The sequence below is a fragment of the Bos grunniens genome, chromosome 18 (genome assembly GCF_055505025.1).
Source record: "Bos grunniens cultivar Pamir isolate PY7600 chromosome 18, Bosgru_T2T1.0, whole genome shotgun sequence".
In the NCBI taxonomy this organism is placed as follows: Eukaryota; Metazoa; Chordata; class Mammalia; order Artiodactyla; family Bovidae; genus Bos; species Bos grunniens.
The window spans coordinates 4287410-4310859 of NC_141182.1; the positions used below are offsets into that span (position 1 = coordinate 4287410).

General features: G+C 40.2%; 1 long non-coding RNA gene across 1 annotated transcript in view; it reads right to left on the reverse strand.

The window, feature by feature from the left end:
• The window catches only part of LOC147352952 (uncharacterized), a 223634-nt gene that overhangs the window by 53253 nt on the left and 146931 nt on the right, over positions 1-23450 (reverse strand). The gene's annotated exons all lie outside the window — the stretch shown is intronic.

Here is a 23450-nt window from a genome sequence, read left to right on the forward strand (position 1 = left end):
CATAATTTAGCCTCATTAAACAAGATAAAGCAGTTCACTCACTAGGAAATGGATCCCTGTTTCTAATGATCCATTTGGAAATAAGTGCACAAATCCTGGTTTCCAGTACAGCAAACCTGGGAGACAGGAACAGCAGCAGCAGGTCCTGCTTCCAACAACAGGAAGAGAGTGACACAGTAACATGACAGAAGCCCAGCCCATGCCAGGGATGCCGTGAGTCACAATGTCTTTAAGGATGAGATACTTGGAGTTTTATTCAACTCTACCACATTCTCCCTGTCAACCAAATAATCTAATCAGGTTGGACACCAAGACGCAGCCAAAGATAATCCAAGAAGAATCCCCATCAGAGCCTTGGGCACCCTTAGTAAGGGTAAGTGGCCCATGAGGGACCACCACCCTAAGGGGAAGGCCAGGAGATGGGGCAGCTGGTGCTACTAGTTTGTGTTTTAAAAAGAAAAATTAAGGCAATGAAAGTCTCTCATGCCAGAGTTACTGAATCAGAGTCAGTCTTTTAACAACATCCCAGGTGATTCATCTGCAAATTAAATTTTGAGAAGCATGGATCTATGATTCATTGGCAATTACCAGTTGTACTCTCGGAAGAACAAAGTAAAGAGAATAATACTCTTGGCTTTGTAATGGAGAAATGTATTTCTAGTCACTGGAGAGAATCCTCTGAAAAATAAATACAGATATATGCCAAGGGTGTGGGAAGCCAACCGATATATTTTTAATAAAATCAATGCTGGACTGAGGATCCTGCTGTATGGAAGAGTCATGTCAAGATTATCAGCCTGACATCTTATAGTTTAATAGCCTTGGAATGTGTCCTGTGAGGGAGGAACAGATTATGCTATGAGGCAATTCAGATATAGTTTAATTAAGTAACATGCAAGGTCATGGAGCGTGACTGGCAGAGTGATTTAGAACGGAGTTAACTACTCCTTTCATTGTGGCCATTTCTGTTTGTCATCTGACACTGCAGCCTATAAACTCAAAGAAAGGTTCTGGCACTGCAGACTTATCCCTGCAGGCAGGGGAACTGAATTCTCTCTCTCTCTCATAGAAACCCATCCTATTTCTCTGTTTTTAATCCTCTGCTGATTCCAGAGGCTTTCTACCAAGTAATTTGTTGCCAAACAGTTGCTCCCCTTGCAGCTGCCAAGCAGACTGGCATTTGCAGCCTCGGGTTGTATCCCACGTTGGATCTCTCCCAAATGTCATTTCCTCAGAGGCTTTCTTTCAGCTGATGCATTAGGGTCTTGAATGACTACATGAAATTAAATGGAAACTGACATGCATGAGAAAAGATGGTCCTTTCCAATGCTGAGACTCTCCACCCATCTATCACTGCTTCCTTCTCTGTCAGCCTCCTGGTTTTCCACAAATTCCAAGCAGCTTGATACAAATGTGATCATCAGAGGGTTTTTGTACATTAATGTAAAATATGCTCTGTAACACTTAGGATATTCGGCCCAGACGAGACTAGTTGATGTCTTCCCTGATACAGAAGACTGTATCAAGAGAGTGTGAAACCAAGCCACGTTTCTTTGAATTAGCTCACCACTAAAATTATTATAAAACATTTCCAATAAAATTATCCGAAAAATGCAAGATCCTTTAATTTTGATTACTTTTGTCAATTATAAAGTTAAATTACAGCAAAAATGTATCACCTGCTAATATGAGAGAAAGAGACAAGAATAAATGATTGATAGATGGATAATGTATAAATAGATGCAATAAACACTGAGATCCCAAAAGAGAGTCAAGAGGCATTAACAGTGCTAGGCCCAACAGAAAACCCAGAAAAAGCAGCAATGCTATTTTCAAGGAAAATTAAATTAGTTTTAGGAATAAACATTTAAGCTCCATAAAAAATAAGTTTATATACAGTAGAAAATATGTGGTAAGAATTGGAGATAAGGATTCACACAGGTATGAATTGTTAAGACATAGTTAAAGATTAAGGAGGAATATTTGCTTTGCAGTAGAAAGAAGGAAGATGAATATTTAAAGCAAGCCACACAAAAGAAACCAAGGTGGTGAAGCAGAAAATAAGACCAGTGTTTTTAGTCATTCATTACTTCAGTCAGTAACGATCATTAATCCCCTTCTCCTGAAAGAAAGACCAAGACAGATCCAGGTCACCCCACCCCAGCTCTGTAGCCACTTACATTATTTCTGCTGGGAGAAATAAACTCATGAACTGATGAATGAAATGAAGGCACAATTCCACTGACTACCCTCTCAGGCTATTTTAAGTAGGAGGCCATAGATAAAATGCTGGCAAGTTAGTTTAAAGCTGGATCCAACAAGCTCTTTAAAAGTTAGGACGATTATTCATTTTGTCATTGAACTTTTCCTTTTACCAAATGATGTACCTTAAATTTACATTAAATATCTAGTTTCAGCAGTGGACTCAAAGTACATGATTAAAAATATGGCCTGTGCAGCTAAATATTTTCAAATTTTAATTTATTTAAATGGACAAAGGCAAACATTATTTATAAAAAGAGCTTATCAAATAGGCCAGAAGTATTGTGGGAGGCTGAATAACAATCCCCTTCCCCCACCACAAAGATATTTATGCCCTAATCTCAGAAACTGAATCTGTTACTTTATGTGATAAAGGGACTCTGTAGATATTCTCTAACATAAAAGAGAATAAATTTTTAAAAATATTTTCAATATAACATAGTTGCAAAGTCTGATAATAGGTACTAGACCAAAAGTCTAAATAGGATGAATTTTACTTCACTTTCTATGTAGTAAACAGTTTTTAAAACATTTTTCTACTCTGGTAGAATTCTATACAATCAAGTTTTAGTATTAGAGAAATATCTACATGATGTTTGTAATTCATAAGGTCTTGCAAGATATGGAGAAAAGCCTGGCAAGAAACAAAATTTACCCATATACCAAAATCTGGGGATTCTACCATGAACTAAATGACATCATATTCAGCAATCTTGTTCTCTCTCAGCATCTAAAAAATGCTGCCTCAAAAAAAAAAGAATTACAGGGTGCCACTATGCTGCTGCTGCTGCTAAGTCGTGTCAGTCGTGTCCAACTCTGTGCAACCCCATAGATGGCAGCCCACCGGGCTCCTCCGTCCCTGGAATTCTGCAGGCAAGAACACTGGAGTGGGTTGCCGTTTCCTTTTTCAATGCATGAAAGTGAAAAGTGAAGTCGCTCAGTCTAATCTTCTGTAATTTGACATAAAAATTTTATGTTCTCATTCATCCTGTACCACGTTTCAATGTAACTGTTAGCCAGGGAACATAACCCCATGTCTTTCTGTGTGAAAAACTGGCCATGTCTCCATATAATGCATTCCAGAGCGTGCCCATCTACGCATTATCTCTTTATTATTAATTCTGAGTCTCTGGGTGCAGGTGAGGCAGTGAGAATGGGATAATAAGCCCGTGTGTCCTCTTGCCCTGAATGTCTTGTAAGTGGCTCACTGTATTCTTCCTTGCACTCTTTTCCACCCCGCCCCACTCTGGAGGATGCCACATCATAAAACAGAAAATATCTATTGCTTGCATTATACCTCCTCTAGTTTCCAGGCTCCTCTACTAGCTCCCAAAAGTTTTTGAGGCAGCTCAGAAAACAAGAAAAGTGAGAGGAAAAGCCAGTGGAAAAGAGACAATATGACTCAGCTCCTGTCATATTGGGTGCTAAGCTAGACTACCCTGTAATGTGTTTTCTTTAGCTCATGTTCTCTAGTTTTAAGAGGATTATTATTTTATTGCCACTTTATAGCTGAGTCGATTGTGACTCTGAATTTAAGTAATTTCTGCAGTTCACAGAGCTAGCAAACGGCAAAGCCAGGATGGACATCCTAGACCACTGGCTCCCAGGCGTCAGCCTTGCCCGCCGCCCCATGGGTCTCACTCTCCTCAGTCTGCCTCTTCCCTGTTGTCCCCCAGGGGCACCAGTGAAGGGCGCCAATGTCCTTGTCCAGTTTGCCATTTATTATTACTGTTACTGAAGATGAACTGAAATCCATTTGATGCACAGTTTTGAACAACCATCTCCAAGCTCTGTGTCTCAGAAACTCAGTATATCTAACTGTGATCAGAAAGAAAACTTTATAATACCTTAGGAAAAAATCAAAACATGATTATTTTGAATTTGCTGATTTCATTTCCCCAGAGGGCTTTTAGATAAATAATTACAAAGCCATAACCAGGTGATATTTATTAGTTTATAAATGCAGGGCTCTCGGAACCACACAAAACAATGACAGTATTCACTGCCATTCATCTTCTCCTGCTTTCATGTAACAATAAAGATGGAATGTTCTGGATTACATTTCATTTTCCTCTTCCTCCTTTCTGCTCTGCTCTATGCCCTGCAAGACTGAAATCTATAGATGGGCTCCCTACCTTCAGTCCCCCATTGGATTAAGCCAGAGAGAGGCACAGACTATGAACTGCAGGAGGCGGCGGACGTCAAGATGCTTCTCTCCTCCTGCCCCCTGCCCACCCCCACCCCCACCCCCAGCAGCCGTGCTTTCTCTGCAGCCTCAGCCCGTCACGTGGCGGTTCTCCGTCTGTGAACAGCTCCCATTTCATTTCATCCCAGCTTTCTCTCCAAGGCCCTTCAGGCTGGACAGAAGCGACAGCTTTGAGCTGTGAGCACTCCCTTGTTGATTCAACAGCACGTCATTAAACTCTTCTCTGTTGACTCTGGTCGTGACAACGATCTTCTGCAGGAGCCCCTGACTGTGAGTCACGACCACCAGATATACTCTCCGAGCATACCCTTGAAACAGGAGAACGGGATAGGATTGCTCGTGTATTCCTTGAAGGCAGAAAACACCTCCCTGACGGGGAAACAGACCTTGGAGCTCTGCAGTCTGCAGTGGCATCACTGTCACTCAAACACTCCTGGCAGCACGGGGCAAAGGTCAGGGGGAGGGTCAGACTGGCACTTAGTTACCAAAGCAACAATACTGTTTATCAAGATGTGAGGAGGGACAGCTATTCCTGACTGCCTTGGGGAATGTAACCCAGGAGAATGTAACATTTAAAGTGTTGATTTAATTCAAAGGACTGGGGATTGCAACGGTGTCTGCTCTACAGAGTTAATCACACATGCAACTTGCAGGTCTCCCAGACTAAAGTACAACCTTGGTTGAGAAGCAGTGGGATTCTGCACGGCATTGGCTGACGCATGTGCGTGTGGTGCGGTAAGTTGCTTCAGAAGTGCCAGATTCTTTGCGACCCTATGGACTGTAGCCTGCCAGGCTCAACTGTCCATGGGATTCTCCAAGCAAGAATACTAGAGTGGGTTGCTGTGCCCTCCTCCAGGGGATCTTCCCGACCCAGGGATGGAATACGCGTCTCTTATGTCTCCTGCATTGGCAGGCGGTTCTTTACCACTAGCCAGGAAGCCCTGGCTGATGTACACATACATCAGACTGAAAAATCAGACTCTCCAAAGTCCTCTGTCACCACTGGGAGAATACAAATGAAGAAAAAAATAATATTAAATTTGGGCTAAATTCATTTATATGCATCCATTCTTTTGGGAATTGAGGTTTAATACATTTAAGTACCTAGAAATGGTATTAGCACTCTGCATGATGGATCAATTCTTCAATTCTTTCATCAATAGGCATTTATAGTTAAAGGGGAAAAAAAGTTTAAAATGATAATTCCTTGAGGTAAATCATGAGTGAGTGAGGTCACTGACTTAGAGAATGAACCTAATCTGTGCAAACTGCTCAGCTACCCCTACCCAGACCCTGGGGTGGGGGTGGGGGCACAGGATACTACATTCACAAAACATTCGATGTGTCGTTGTGGGGTTGATGCCACTCTCAAGAGCTTTTTAGAGGATGCCCTCAATAGCTGTCCAGAGGACCCACTCCTGTGGATCCAAGGCACCCCATTTTACCAGCTACCCTGGTGCTTGTTCCATGGCTCCACCTACAAAGCAGCCACGGGAGCAAGAAAGGAGGCTGTGTGCGCGCTCTGGGCAGGAACTCTCCACGTCTGACCTGCCTGCTGCCAGAGCTAGTCCAATCTGCCAGCAGCAGAAGCCAACATCAAGGCCTGATACGGCATCATCCCCATTGTGGCTGGGCAAGGGAAAAACAAAGATAAAGACCTGCTACCTGCAGAGGACACGGCCACCAGCTGCTAAACAGCCCCAGGCTAAAGTGTGCACACACTGTCAGTCAGTGGTGTCCCCCAGCTTTTCAGTATCTTCACATTACATAAGGTCTCATCTTTATGCTATATATGTATTTTTGTAAGCTGTCTTAAGTAATATTGCGAGAGTATAAACAAGTACAGAAAGAGATCCCCCAAACTCCAAAACTATCCCAGGTTCAAATAATGTGTCTACTTTTTTCCACCAGGTTTTACAGAACTGGAATCCCAATTCTGAAGTGGAAAAGAACCACTATAATCATTATTCATGCTGGACACCAATCCCAATGTTTGAGTCTGATCTGACTCACTGAGACACAGTCCAATGGTTATCAGCCATAGTTTATTCTGATAATTTAATTTAGACCACTGCAAAAGATAAATGAATTCAGAAGCATCAGCTGTGCTTTCTGTTTTGACCATCTTGAATGTGCTCCTCTGTAATTTTTCTATTATTTATTTTTACAGAGTCCATGGGGTTGGCAGAGTCTATGGAGAAAGCCTTCCAGACAGTCATTAAATGTTCTTTAACATAATCCCTTCCTTAACTGTGGACATAATCTCCCTAATAACTATTAAGCTTCAAAACTTGTGGCTGCCTTTTTGTGGTTGGTGACAGTCAAACATGTAGGGTTTTTAATAGTAAAAAAAAGAAACAAGCAGAAAGTTCTTTGAACTCTAGTCTTGGGAGCTTGAAAAACCTCCCTGATTTGGTTCAAGACCACCTTTTCAAAAATATCAAAAAAAAAAAAGTATAATCTGCAATAGGAAGTTTCACCATAATTGATTCTGAAGCAACACCCATAGTCTTAAGAGCGTGACTTCAATTATTTTGTGGTTCTGTTTCTCCTTTCTTTACTTTTCTCCTTGTTTTTGTACCTGACTAACTCCAGGAAGGGTGCTTTGTTATTAGTCTGCAGTGACTCAAGCCTCCTCAAGTTTATTATAAATCCAATATGGTTGTGCAATTGCATTGTGGGTATCTGATTTATGGATTTCAGCTAAAGAAATATACAAAATAAGTATTTTCACCTGTATAGTACAGTAAAAATTGGATAAGGCACAGTTTAAATCAGGTTTGGTAGAAAAAGAGCTATGAACACATTAGAACAGTTTTAAACAAACTATTCCAAAATATATGAAAGCCCTATAAATGCTAAGTTATGGCACTGCTCAACATATTTTGCAGTTAAGAGCCTGTGGGTCTTGTCATTAAAAATCCTATTTTCAGTGCTGTTTAGCACCCGTATAAATATTCCATCTGAACCAAGATTAAGGATATAATGGCTCAGTGAAAGAACAAGATACTTTGGCTTCTTAAAAGCTTTGGGGTTTTTTAAAATTGTCATTCAGTTAATATAAACCAACAACCTGCAAATTATATTCACTTTGATTTTGTCCTTTTATTTGTGAAAATACAAAAAACATGTTTTGTTGATGCAAACTGACAAGATTCTAAATTATATGAAAAGTGACTTTTTCAACTGCTATTATTTCTTAGTCCAAACAACTAGCTGTGAATTGGTTTTTCGCTAATTAAAAGAAGACACTACTTTTCGGGACTTCCCTGGGGCCCAGTGGTTAAAGAACTTGCTTCCCAGTGCAACTAAACCCATGTGCCACAACTACGGATGCCCTCATGCCCTTGAGCCCGCGCTCTGCAACAAGAGTAGCCCCTGCTCGTCACCAACCAGAGAAAGCCCACGTCAACAACGAAGACCCAGAACTGCCAATAAATAAACAAATAGATTAACGTAGACATGGCTCCCAACAGAATCATCCCCAGCGTTCAAAATGTTTACAGCACATCCATTTAAGTAAACAGATAATGGGTAATTCACACAATAAATGTATGCTCCTACTTTTCATTTTCCTAGGCAAATAATAAATATCTCTGATCATTCATGTTCTGCTGCCAATTGGCAAAGCTCTTAAAAGCCTACTGGGTAAGAGCACGTGCATGCTTAGATTGTTAATTTGTCCATATAATCCATAACATTTTTCTCTGACTCACTAAGTGGTAATGGTGGTGAATGGAAAGACTTTGCCTGAGGCCCCTGTAGAGAGGTTACACTGGCCAGTCCCCTATTATCTGTGAGCAGCCACGTCAGACCACGCTAGGCTTCCAGTAGTTGATGTCCTGTAACAATTGGTGTCCTTCGATTTGTTGATAATGGCATTTCTCCTCTCTCATGGATTTTAATCAATTATTCTCTTAGTGTTTGCATTATTATATATTTAAATCATGTATAATATTCTAACATTTAAAAACTGTAGAAGAGCAGTAAGGAAGTCACTATGAGACATACCAAGCAGGTGAGAGGCTTCCAGATTACTCAAGAATCCTCTAGAATGTCTCTTTGGACCAGAGCCGGAAAGAAGGACAGTGCAGTCAGTGCAGGAGCCCTGGTAGAGACCGAGGGGCAGCACCAGATGGTATTCAGTCCAGGGAGAAATGTTCTGGGCATTCAGGAAAAACCCGATGACCCTGGAGACCCCTAGGGTATGGACCATAAATGCTCACTCTCTTCCCGTGTCTGACCAGAGACTCACTTCGTACACTAAGCTAGCCCAAGATCAAGACTTGCAAACTCTTCCTTCTCCCAAGTGAGCAAGATGGTGTTTGCTCCTGCCAAACCAAATATCAACGCTTTGTCTCAACCAAGAACTGGACTTGCCCTGCCCTCACCCACTCCCACCCATGCATGACTTTAATTCCTTCACAGAATGACCAGCACCAGCACAAAAGACTGGAAGAAGACCCTCCTGACAAGGCATGGGCAGGACAGTCTCCATTCTTGAGGAATGTGTCGACCTTTAAGAGGTAGGTCATATTTGGTCCTCATAGAATTGCCTGAGCCTCTGATTCTCTTGCCAAAAGTCTAGATGCTGCTGCCAAACTTCTTGAGCAAACCAGAATAGTGATGGAGTGGACATAGAATGAACCAAGAGACAGAGGAGCAGCCCCACTGAGTCATCTAGTTCTTTAAGAGGAGCCTCAGGGGACTGCGTGAGGCTTGGAGAGACCATGAGAGCAAAGACAGGTTCTGTCACTGCCCTCGAAGACAGAGACATCAACACTGCACAGTGAAGTCTGCACTAGGGCATTGCAAAATGCTATGGAAGATCAAATCAAGGACACCTAATGGAAACTCATGGAGGTGGGCAGGTGGGAGGGAAAGGAATGCTTGTAGGTGAAGCCAGGAAGTCAGTCTAGAGACAGACAGGTACTGAGGTGAAGACTAGGACCGTCATCTGCTTTGAAGCCTCCCCACCAAAAATAATTAGAAATACATTTTTGAGGGTGGAATGATTTGAGAGAAGAGCATTGAAACATATACATTACCACATGTAAAACAGATAGCCAGTGGGAATTTGCTATATGATGTGGGGAACCCAAAGTCAATGCTTGTGACAATCTAGAGGGGTGGGATGGAGCAGGAGATTTAAGAGGAAGGGACACTTATGTACCTATGGCCAATTCATGTTGACGTTTGGCAGAAACCATCACAACACTGTAAAGTAATTATTCTCTAATTAAAAATAAAAATTAAAAAAGAGAACACTTTCAGATCAGGAAAAAAAATATTCAATGGGGAAAAGATAGTCTTTTCAAGAAATGATGTTGGAAAAAAAATACATTTTCACTTCTAGCCAAATCCCATCACTTGACTTGACTTACTTCCCTGGTTACTATGAAAAGTTGACTATAATTAATTAGTGCCCTAAACTGTTCTCAACCTTTTTTCTGGGTAAAAACACTGTCTCCATGATTAATTGCTATCTCCTTGAGGGCAATCACTGTCCTGGACATTGTTTGCAGTCCCGTGTTTACCAATGCCGAAAACAGTGAATTTAATTAATAAACTCTTGTTACATGAGTGACTGGTTCACATATTTTAAAAAATCATGTTGGCCAGTATTTTATAAATGTCAACTGGTGTACCCTGTCATCTTGAGATGAGGGGATCTCTTGAAATGAGTTTAACTTGTATACTGCTTTTCAGGTCCATTTATCACTTTTATCTTTTCTTTAAAAGTATTTGAATTATTGATATAATATCAGACACATAATTCTACATTATGACCTTAACCTACCAGAAATATTCTTTTTCATTATGGAGATTTTCAGAGAACTGGATTTTCCACACAGCTACTATTAACGAGGAATCATCATGATTTATGTTAAAACGATAACGCGCGCATAAGACGTCCCTGGTGGTCCAGTGACTAGGACTCTGGCCCCTCAACGCAGGGCCCAGGTGTGACCCCCAGTCAGGGAACTGGATCCAGCACGCAGCATCTAAGCGTTTGCATGCCGCGACTAAAACTGAATTCTGCAACGAAGACCAAAGACCCTGCACGCTGGAACTGAAACACAGTGCAGCCAAATAAATAAATAAATATTTTTTAAAGATAAAATACACAAACCCTAGCTTGCATTACCAATGTACCTGAAGAACCATCTTCTCAAGTTCTTGGACAAACTGCCACTGAACATTATTCTCTTTTAATATCCCTCATTTCCAAACTAGCAAATATTTTTCAACAGAAGATGTTAGTCAACGGCATAGTCTAAAAAGAGTCCTAAAAATGGCCAAAGAGATATAAACAAAATTTATCTAGTAGCAGAAAATTGCTTCTGTGCAATTATCTCGTACACTCTATTTCAACTTAAAGGAGATATTTTACAATGATAAGCACCTGGTGACAGATTCATGGCTCTGTCAGTGACAACACATCTCTGGCTCCTAAATTACTGTCCTCTTTTGAGTTCAATACTTTTCTTAAGCAAAGTAATTATAACTGTCTTAAAATGTGGTTCTAAAATAAAATACAGATTCCTATGAATAAGCATAATTCTGAAAATACAAAATGAAATATAAAATAAAAAGCATGTAAAATTATTTTATAAGCAGAATTATTTGATTTGTTATTTCTTCCAAGAAAATTACTTTTCTGACTCAGTGTGGGCAAGAGGTAAAAAAAAATCTTTCAAAACATATAAGGAAAAATATTTTTCTTAGCTTTACAAAGATGCCTGAAAATGCTTCGTATAGTTAATGTGTATATCTATAATACACAATATTATGATAAAACAAATGTAATACTAATAACATCTTCATGCTCACCCCCATAATATGACTTACTGGGAAATGGCAGTGATTTGGCCTCTTACCCTCCTGCCCTCACACCTGTGTGAGCCTGGAAAACAAGGAACATGGGAAAGCCGCTTCATTTCTCACTGCCCTAGCTTAAATCTTACCTGTCAAACAAGCCATGACACTTCACTGGGCTGGGCCTGGGCCCTGTGAACCTTTTCCTTCAGCCCGCTCCTCTCTGCTGGGCTTTACCAACAGGAGGCTGCAGGTGGAGGAGAAAAGGGAGACATACTCTTCCTGCTTGCCTCCTGTCACTCCCTCTGGCCGGCCTGTGTCCTGCCTGCTTCCTCCCCCACCACCCTGCAGTAGCAGTTTATTCCTTTAAAGCATCTAAGCACAGCTTGAACTTGTTCCAGGGCCACAGGACAGGCATCATCACATCTCTCCCCATCGCAGGTACCTGCACAGAAGTGACACTGACCTCAAAGCCCAGAATCCCAGTCTCCTGCAGCTCCTCCTCTGACCTCAGACATACCAGCATCAGCCAAGCGCTGCCTCCTCGTCAAGGGGCTGAGGATCAGCCTCATGAGGCTGCCCTCCAAGCTCCTAGCTGTCATTATTCCAAGCTCAGTCTGAGTGCTGACTGTTTTCTGAAATTGCTACCTATGACAGCTCAGTTTTTCTCTGTTGGCTTTTTCAGTTGCCTAACAAACAACTTGTTAGACCAAATTAACAAGTCTTTAAACCAACTTTCTTTCTCCATTAAAATAACTTATGTGACTCCTGGCTCCATACTAGACCAGGCCTGACCTAACAGCTCTCTCTGTACCACCTCCCTGGCATGAAGATCACATTCACTCCTTCACTCTTTGGCATTATTTAGCACCTTTAGAACAGAAACCTGTCTGGTACTGCCCTAGGAAGTGGATGCAGAATGTTGATCAACACATACAACATTCAGTTCAGTTCAGTCACTCAGTCATGTCCGACTCTTTACGACCCCATGGACTGCACCACACCAGGCTTCCCTGTCCATCATGAATTCCCAGACCTTGCTCAGACTTATGTCCATCGAGTTGGTGAGGCCATCCAGCCATCTCATCCTTTGTCATCTCCTTCTCCAGGAGCCTTCAGTCTTTCCCAGCATCAGAGTCTCTTCTAATGAGTCGATTCTTCATATCAGGTAGCCAAAGGATTGGAGCTTCAGCTTCAGCATCAGTCCTTCCAATGAATATTCAGGACTGATTTCCTTTAGGATTGCCTGGTTGAATCTCCTTGCAGTCCAAGGGACTCTCAAGAGTCTTCTCCAACACTGAAGTTCAAAAGCATCAATTCTTTGGCATTCAGCTTTCTTTATGGTCCAAATCTCACATCCATGCATGACTACTGGAAAAACCATAGCTTTAACAGTGTTGGACACCACAGAGAGCCCAGAAACTTAGAGAAACTTCTGGTTCTAACTCCAGTTAGACATTCCAGTGGTTGGGACTTTGCCTTACAATGCAGAGGAGTGTGGGTTCAATCCCTGGTCAGGAGACTGGGATCCCACATGCCTTGTGACCAAAAAAACCAAAACATAAAATAGAAGTGATACTGTGGCAAATACAATAGACACTTTGGGACTACATCCAAAAAAATCTTTTAAGAAAAAAAACAACTCCAGTTAGAACACTTATAGTCAAGCCTACTGAAAATAAAGCATGGTGGTATAGCCAGGAGATTTAAAGAAATACAGTATAAGTGAAGAATTTTTCTAACAAATACGCGCCATCAAGAAGTGCTGCTGTGAACCAGCCCTTTTTTTCAAGGCAAGGAAGTTTTGCCTTTATTTGCACAGGCTGACCCTGGTTTTTAGTTTAGCTCTCTGAAATGACACAGAGGAGAAGACAAATTGAAAGGAGTTCCAAGAAGTTCACACACACACTAAAAAATGATTCAGAGCAGTGGAAGGGCAGAGTAATGAGGCAAGATTGCAACGACTAAATGTATTTTTATCTAGTATTCAACTAAGTGCAATTGTGACATCTAAAAATAAGTGAGGCAGAAAAAGAAAAAAATAATTATAGGGAAGATAATATATAATAATTAACTACTGAAAAAGAGTATGCTTTAAATCATGGAATACAAGTAAAGCAGGAATAACTTGAGCTGATTATACAGACTCAATTTCTCACATTGAGGTGAGAGGAGTGTTATCGTTTGAAATTCACAGCCCTTAAAAAAAGAACAGACAAAACATGTAATTATTATCTGCCAACGGCACAGTCCAAATGAGGCAGTGGTGTTTGTCCGTTTCTAATTTATAAAGTTCTACATGCTTCTCAAGTCATCCAACCCATTCATTTCTCTTTAATTAAAGGACTCAGGAAATTCTTGTAAACCTGAGAAATGCCTGTAATGTTCTCTTTCTAAAAGGCACTGCTAAGGGCCACAAAAAATAATGCAGTCACAAAAAATTAAGGTCAGAGATCTCTGCAGATAAGGCTTTCACTGTGTATCATGTAACAAAACAAATCTCAAGAGATATAAAGGTATTTTATGTATGAAGTGTAATCTCTTCTTTTCAAAACTAAACTTTATGGTGTTACAAAAATTAATATGGGTCTGCTTACCACTGGGTAGCAAAAGTGAACAGGTTATTTTGTGGTAATGATCAACATTAGAAGTGAGCAGAAAAGATATTTTACCCAGATAATCTCATCAACAAATCAGCTCTAAAATATTCTCCAATGCTCCTCTTTGGCCAACTCTTCTCTCATTTAAGGGTCTATATTAAGTTACTCATCCTTATTGGCCCTCACGATAGACATTGATAGTCTTTATCTGTGAAATAACCTTTGAGAAATATGTCTTCAGAGCTCCCTGTCACGTTCAACACACACTGTTCTCTTGGTTACCAAGAGAAAGGAGTTGAGGGCTGGTTTGAATTAAATATCAGGTTACTGATATTTAAATATGAAAGTTAAATATCAGGTAACTGACTGACAATATAACTTTTTAGAGGCTTGGGAGAATTTTGTTGTTGTTGTTCGTGGAACCTCTGCTGTATTTTATCCATTCTTTGAAAGGTCTCAAAGCTGACACGGTTTGTATCTTCCTTCATTACTGGAAACTGAAAAAGAAACTTTTCTAGAGACATAATAAAATACAAATATGATGTCATTTTGATGTTCAAGTTTTATACTTGATATTTTTTTTAAAATTCTCTGCATAATTTATAAATTGGTTGAGAAAATGCATTTTAAATACAGAACTACCATGTAGAGCAAAAGCTAATCAAAGCTGACTCTAGATTTACAGTCTCATCAGAATGACTCATCTAAACATATCTCAGAGATTTTGAGGGTAATTTATTTTTGTCCGGTTAGCCAGATGGCCCTCTGGCCCTGCTCAGACCATAAATCCTTAATCTCATAAAGAAGAAAAGCCTACTGTCTGAGGGCTGACTCGTTTGCTCTAAGGGCGACTCTGGATGCTGTGGTTGAGTCAGCTCTCTTCTTGCATGAGACGAGGTCACTTTTCTCTCTGCTTGCTCCATACCAACCTCAGGAAGCTCATTACAGCACTGGGGACCTCGTGTGGACTCGAGGGATCTGAAGGTTACAGAAGTATTGGGTTGGCCCCAAATTTCATTTGGGTTTTTCCATAAGCTGTTATCCAAAAACCCGAATGAACCTTTTAGCCAACCCAAATATAAGGGAACTTTTACTAAGCTAACTCATCCACTATGTCAGAGAGGAAATGAGCCTGGAGTCCTTCAAGTAATGATTAAAACCCTACCACATGTTACAAATGGCGTGTAATAAAAACAAAAGCATGCACTGCAGATTTTATATACTTTGGTCCCTGGTTAAGGGTTGTGTGCATGCTGCTGCTGCTGTGTGCACGCTAAGGTGCTTCATTTGCGTCCAACTCTGTGCAACCCTATGGACTGCAGCCCGCCAGGCTCCTCTGTCCATGGGATTCTCCAGGCAAGAATACTGGAGTGGGTTGCCATGCCCTCCTCAGGGGATCTTCCTGACCCAGGGATCAAATCTGTCTCTCTTGTGTCTCCTGCGTTGTCAGGTGGCTTCTTTACCACAGCGTCACCTGGTGGCTCACACGGTAAAGAATCTGCCTGCAATGCAGGAGACCTCAGTTTGATCCCTGGGTTGGGAAGATCCCCTGGAGAAGGGAAAGGCTACCCACTCCGGTATTCTGGCCTGGAGAACTCCATGGTAAAGTCGATGGGGTCGCAAAGAGTTGTACACAACTGAGTAACTTTCACTTTCACTTTTCAGCACCACCTGGGAAGGGCTACCATATATTATGAGAAATTGAATCTTTAACAGAGAAATATTATCATTAGACACTTCCCAGGTGCCTCAGTGGTACCTGGGTAAAGGTAAAGGATCTCAGTGGTAAAGAATCTGCCTGCCAAGCAGGAGGAACGGGTTCGATCCCTGGGTTGGGAAGATCCCCTGGAGAAGGGAACAGCTACCCATTCCAGTATCCTGGCCTGGAGAATTCCATGGATGTATAGTCCACGGAGTAGCAAAGAGTTGGACATGACTGAGCAACTTTCACTTTCAACATAAAATCACAGTGGGTTTTTTAAACCATCTGGTTAAAAAAATTGTTCCACATATCATAAACTCTGATTTAAGTTACCTTCATTTTAAGCTCAGCACTGTCTTGATGTTTAGGTCGTGGCAGGGACAAAGACAGCATTGCTGAAAACAATGCAAAATCAATTAGATATAACCATTTTCACAACAGGATTCCCAACCTGAACCAGGTTGGGAAACCAGAAACAGGTTATTAATCATTCTGAAAAGATCCTTCTTCTCTCTTAGGGCAGGTATGGTGATTTGAGGGGAAAACTCTCCTTTTTAGTCTATTAAAACGTGAATACACTGGTTGATTTTTTTAACGGTAAGTCAAATTTGCATTCTGGAGATAAATTCTACTTTTCATCATGCATTATCCTTTTGATATATTCCTAGAACCAAACTGTTAATATTTCATCAAGAATGTTTCCAGCTATGTTTATAAGAGATAATAGTCTGTAATTTTCTTTTCTTGTAATATCTTTGCCATCAGAGTACCGCTGGCCCTGTGAATCAAGTTGGGAACTCTTCCCTCCTCCACTAATTTATGGAGGAGAATTTATACAATTGGTATTTCTTGCTTCAGTGTTCCAACAGAATTTAACCAGTGAAACAATCTCTGTTTGGAGTGTGTATATATGTACTTCAGGGTATTTTAGGATCAAATTCAATTGTGTGTGTGTGTTCAGTTTTCTATTTCATTTTCTGCCAACTGTATAAATTCTGGCTTTTATGATGAATGTGTCTATTTAAACTAGGTTTTCAGATTTATTGACATTAAAATGTAATATTCACTTATCTTTTTAATATCTATAGACTCTATAGAAATATCTCTTCTTTTATCCCCAATATTGATAGTTTATGGTCTTCCTTTTGTGTGCAATCTTTCTCAAATGAGTTTCCATGAGACAATTATGCTCAAAATATCCAATGAATGTAATGAACTATCTTATCTATTGAGCTAGAATGTCAGCAACTATGAACCATTTGGGGAGCAATTGGGAAAATAGCCCGTACATTCATTTTCTGTATTTCTATATTTTCCCATGTGTTTACAATTTCCGGTACTTTCTATTCTTTCCTGAGCTTTTAGCTTTCATTGTCTGTTGTTTTCCCTTACCCAGAAGAAACTGAATACTGCTTGGTGTGCTAATTTAACTGCAACAAATGCTCTCAGTTTTATTTACCTGAAAAATGTCTTTATTTCACCTTGATTTTTTAAGTAGATTGTTGATACATGTAAAATTTAAACTATTACTTTCTCCAAGCACTTGAACATTTTCACATTGCCTTCCGCCTTGTTCTGGTGAGAAATCAGTTATCACTTGTAGTCTTGTTCCCTTCATCTAATGTGTAACTTTATTTTGCCTCTTTTAACATTTCCTCTACATCTCTGGTTTTTAACAATTTGAGTACATTTGCTCTTCTCTGCATTCATCCTATTTGGTATTTGCTAAGGTTGATAGATCTACCCGTTTGTCTTTTTTGCCAAATTTTGGAAATTAAGTCATTATTTCCTCAATTTTTTGTTGCCATCTCTAGGGCTCAAATGACAGATTATATGTCCTATGAGTCACTTAGGTGCTGTCCATTTCTTTGATGTTACTTCTCTGAGTTCCTTAGAAAAGAGAATTTCCTTGTAAGATCTACAAATTCACTAACCCATTCTTCAGCTATCTTCAGGATGCTGTCAAATCTCTCCAGTTAGCTTCCCATTCCACATAGTTACTTCTAAGTTCTAAAATTATTTGATTCTATTTTATAGTTTGCAATTCTCTGCTTAAGTTTTTCTAGTCCCTCATTATGGCCATTATTCCCTTTCCATTCTTGAAAATATATTTATGACACATATTTTAAAGTTCTTCTATGTTGGAACTTCCCTGGTAGTTCAGAGGTTAAGAATCCATCTGCCAATGGGTTTGACCCCTGGTCCAGGTAGATCCCACATGCCATGGGGCAGCTAAGACTGTGCACCAAAGAGCACCTGAGCTGCGACTGCTGAGAGCACGAGCCACACCTGCTGAACCCCGTGCACCCTAGAGCCCACGCTCCGCAACGAGAGGACACTGCAGTAAGTCCATGCACCGCAACTAGAGAGTAGCCCTGCTTGCTGCAACCAAAGCCCAAGTGCAGCCACGAAGACCCACCGCAGTCAAACCCAGATAGGTAACACAAAAACAAACAGAAATGTAAAAAAGAAACAAGCATTCTTTAAAAAATTAAAAGTAAATAAAAATTTAAATTTAAAACGTAAGGTTCGTGTATGTTGATCACAATATCTGAGTTATCCTCAGTTGAGTCTTTATGCACAACAGGTTCCTCCCACTACCCAAAAGTAGACCATTCCTATGAAACATTTCACAAACTTAAAAGGCACAAAGCAAAAAAGCAATTACCTTAGAATACATCTTACTAATGGGTGCACAGAAAAAATTGAGATAAAGCACAGATACAGACACAGTTCAAAGCTACAGCAGTTATGTGCTTTGTCATCACTCTTAACAATTTTTTTTTTGGAGACATCTCTTCAGACAAGGGAAATAAAAGCAAAAATTAACAAATGGGACTACATTTGCACAGGGAAGGACACTACCAACCAAATGAAAAGGCAGACGACAGAATGGAAGAAAACATTTGCAAACGATACATCCTACAAAGGGTTAATATACAAATACACAAATAACACAGCACCAAAAAAATGGGCAGAGAACATGAAACAGACATTATTCCAAAGATGACATACAGATGGCCAACAGGTACACAGAAAGATGCTCACTCAACCTGACCAGCTGCCAGGGAAACGCAAATCACAGCCACTATGAGAAGTCACCTCACACGTGTCAGAATGGCTATTATCAAAAAGACAACAGAAAAATTATTGACAAGAACATGGGGAAAAGGAACCTTCTTGCACTGTTGTTGGGAATGCAAACAGGTGCAACCACCATTGAAAACACTATGGAGATTCCTCAAAAACTTAAAAATGGAACTACCATACGATCTGGCAATTCTACTTCTCAGTATTTTTCCAAAGAAAATGAAAACACTAATCAGAAAACAATATATGCTCTATGTTTATTGCAGCATCATTTATAATAGCCAAGATATGGAAGCAAAATAAGTGTCCCTAAGTATATGAATGGATGAGTAAAATGTGGTTTACCCACACACTGGACTACTACTCATCCAAGAAAAAGAATGAAATCTTGCCATTTGGACAACATGGATAGACTTAAAAGGCATTATGTCAAGCGAAATAAGTCACACAGAAAGATAAACACCATATGATTTCACTTATACGTGAAACCTAAAAACACATGAATAAACATAACGACACAGAAACAGACACAGAGAACAAACAGGCGATTGCCAGAGAGGAGGGGCTTTGGAGGAGGAAATAGGTGAGGCAGATCAAAACGTGCAAAATAAATGAGTCTTGGGCATAAAACGCACAGTGTGGGGAATATAGTCAGTAACTATGTAACGTCTCTGTAAGATGACACACTGTAGCTGAACTTATCCTGGTACTCACTTTGAAATGTACAGAAATACTGAATCACCATGTTGTACTACAGGAACTAAAACAATGCTGTAGGTCAATTATACTTCAGTAGCAAACAACCTCATAGAAAAGGAGATCAGATTGGAGGTTACTAAGGACAGAGGGCGGAGGGAGGGATGGCTGGATGAAGGTGGTCAAAGGGTACGAACTTCCAGTTATAAGATAACAAAGTATCTTATACTTATACTTATAACACATTAAGGATGTAATGTGCAACATGATGAATATAATTAACGCTGCTTCATGCTACGTACGGAAGTTGTTAAGACAGTAAATTCTAAGAGCTCTCAAGAAAAAATATTATATTTCTTTAATTTTATATTTATATAAGATGACAGAGGTTCACAAAATTTATTCCAGTAATCATTTCATGACATATGTAGGTCAAATCATAACACTGGACACCTTAAACTTACACTGTGCTATATGTCGAGTGAATCTGAATAAAACGGAAAGAGAAAAACCCTAAATCCCACTGTGTGAAGTTCCTGGGGGAGGAATCGGTGGCACCACTCTTCCTGCTTAAGGAGGGCTGCCTCTAAAACAGCTCACTGCAAAACCAACAAATCAACGCTGAACGCTATTTTCCTAGTTTCGCTTTTGTTCTTTTTTCTTAAAAATAGAAATCCTTCCCGGATTTCCTCCTGTGAGTGAATACGGGTGTTAACGTAGGTCTTTGATAAAAGTCAAGTGGCATAAAGCGAACTTTCAAAAACCAAGGGATGCTGTGTTTTTCCTTTTGATTTTGGGTCACATTATCAAAGGAGAAAAGGAAAGATATATCCATCTGACTACAGAGTTCCAAAGAATAGTAAAGAGAAATAAGAAAGCCTTCCTCAGAGATCAATGCAAAGAAATAGAGGAAAACAATAGAAAGGGAAAAACTAGAGATCTCTTCCAGAAAATTAGAGATAACAAGGGAACATTTCATACAAAGATGGGCACAATAAAGGGCAGAAATAGTATGGACCTAACAGAAGCAGAAAATATTAAGAAGAGGTGGCAAGAATACACAGAAGAACTATACAAGAAAGATCTTCATGACCCAGATAACTACGATGCTATAATCACTCACCCAGAGCCTGACATCCTGGAGTGAGAAGTAAGTGGCACTTAGGGAGCATCACTACGAACAAAGCTAGTGGAGGTGATGGAATTCCAGCTGAGCTATTTCAAATCCTAAAAGATGTTGCTGTGAAAGTGCTGCTCTCAATATGCGAGCAAATTTGGAAAACTCAGCAGTGGCCACAGGACTGGAAAAGGTCAGTTTTTATTCGAATCCCAAAGAAAGGCAATGCCAAACGATGCTCAGACTACTGCACCGTTGCAGTCATCTCACACACTAGTAAAGTAATGCTCAAAATTCTCCAAGTCAGGCTTCAACAATACATGAACCGTGAACTTCAGATGTTCAAGCTGGTTTTAGAAAAGGCATAGGAACCAGAGATCAAACTGCCAACATTTGTTGGATCATCGAAAAAGCAAGAGACTTCCAGAAAAACATCTACTTCATTCACTATGCTAAAGCCTTTTACTGCACCCATCACAACAGACTGTGGAAAATTCTTAGAGATGTGAATACCAGACCACTTTACCTACCTCCTGAGAAATCTGTATGCAGGTCAACAAGCAACAGTTAAAACTGGACATGGAACAATGAACTGGTTCCAAATTGAGAAAGGAGTACATCAAGGCTGTATGTTTTCACCCTACTTATTTAACCCATTTGCAAAGTACATCATGAAAAATGCTGGGCTGGATCAAGCACAAGCTGGAATCAAGACTGCTAGGAGAAATATCAATAACCTCAGATATGCAGATGACACCAACCTTACGGCAGAAAGCAAAGAAGAAATAAAAAGTCTCTTAATGAGGGTGAAAGAGGTGAGTGAAAAAATTGGCTTAAAACTCAACGTTCACGATGGGGAGCACATGTATACCTGTGATGGATTCATTTTGATATTTGGCAAAACGAATACAATTTTGTAGTTTAAAAATAAAATAAAATTAAAAAAAAAAAACTCAACATTCAAAAAACGAAGATCATGGCATCTGATCCCATCACTTAATGGCAAACAGATGGGGAAACAATAGAAACAGTGACAGAGCTTAAGTTTTTGAGCTTCAAAATTACTGCAGACTTCATGCAGCTATGAAATTAAAAGACACTTGCTCCTTGGAGGAAAAGCTATGACCAACCTAGACAGCATATTAAAAAGCAGAGACACTACTTTGCCAACAAAGGTCCATCTAGTCAAAGCTATAGTTTTTCTAGTAGTCATGTATGCATGTGAGAGTTGGACCATAAATAAAGCGGAGCACCAAAGAATTAATGCTTTTGAACTGCGGTATTGAAGACTCTTGAGAGTCTCCTGGACTGCAAGGAGATCCAACCAGTCCATCCTAAAGAAAATCAATCCTCAATATTCACTGGAAGGACTGATGCTGAAGCTGAAGCTCCAATACCTTGGCCATATACCCTCCACCTTCTGACTATCTTTGGTCCCTTTCCAGTGCACGCATGTATGACTTCCTCATGTTGTCCAGAGTTGTAACTGCAATTTGACAGCGTGTTAGGTTAATGGAGGCTGCTCCATCATTGTTGCAATTCATTCTACACTTTTTAATCCCCATGTGGAAAAGTTAAACACATAAGTCTCATTTTTAAGGCTAATAACATTAAGCCTTGCACATAGTAAGAATCTGGACAATATTCTGTTGAGTGGACCTAAGACTCTGTTCAGTTCAGCTCAGTCTCTCAGTCGTGTACGACTCTGTGACCCCATGGACTGCAGCACGCCAGGCCTCGCTGTCCGTCACCAACTCCCAGAGTTTACTCAAACTCATGTCCATTGAGTCGGTGATGCTATCCAACCATCTCAACCTCTGTCATTCCCTTCTCCGCCTGCCTTCAATCTTTCCCAATATCAGGGTCTTTTCAAATGAGTCAGTTCTTCACATCAGGTGGCCAAAGTATTGGAGTTTCAGTTTCAGCATCAGTCCCTCCAATGAATATTCAGGACTGATTTCCTTTAGGATGGACTGGCTGGATCTCCTTCCAGTTCAGGAGACTCTCAAGAGTCTTCTCCAACACCACAGTTCAAAAGCATCAATTCTTTGGGGCTCAGCTTTCTTTCTAGTCCAACTATCACATCCTTACATGACCACTGGAAAAACCATGCTTTGCCTAGTTGGACATTTGTTTGCAAAGTAATGTGTCTACTTTTTAATATGCTGTCTAGGTTTGTCATAACTTTTCTTCCATGGTGCAAGCATCTTTTAATTTCATGGCTGCAGTCACCATCTGTAGTGATTTTGGAGACCCAAAAAATAAAGCCTGCCACTGTTTCCCCATCTATTTGCCATCAAGTGATGGGACTGGATGCCATGATCTTAGTTTTCTGAACATTGAGTTTTAAGCCAACTTTTCCCTATCCTCTTTCACTTTCATCAAGAGGCTCTTTAGTCTTCTTCACTTTCTGCCATAAAGGTGGTTTCATTTGCATGTCATTTGCATGTCATTGATATTTCCTCCAGCGATCTTGATTTCAGTTTGTGCTTTATCCAGCCCAGCATTTCTCATGATGTACTCTGCAGAGAAGTTAAATAAGCAGGGTGACCATATACAGTCTTGACATACTCCTTTCCCTATTTGGAACCAGTCTGTTGTTTCATGTCCAGTTTTAACTGTTGCTTCCTGACCTGCATACAGATTTCTCAAGAGGCAGGTCAGGTGGTCTGGTATTCCAATCTCTTTCAGAATTTTCCATAGTTTCTTGTGGGTCACACAGTTAAAGGCTTTGGCATAGTCAATAAAGCAGAAGTAGACATTTTTCTGGAACTTTCTTGCTTTTTCGATGATCCAACAAATGTTGGCAGTTTGATCTCTGGTTCCTATGCCTTTTCTAAAACCAGCTTGAACATCTGAAGTTCACGGTTCATGTATTGTTGAAGCCTGACTTGGAGAATTTTGAGCATTACTTTACTAGTGTGTGAGATGACTGCAACGGTGCAGTAGTCTGAGCAT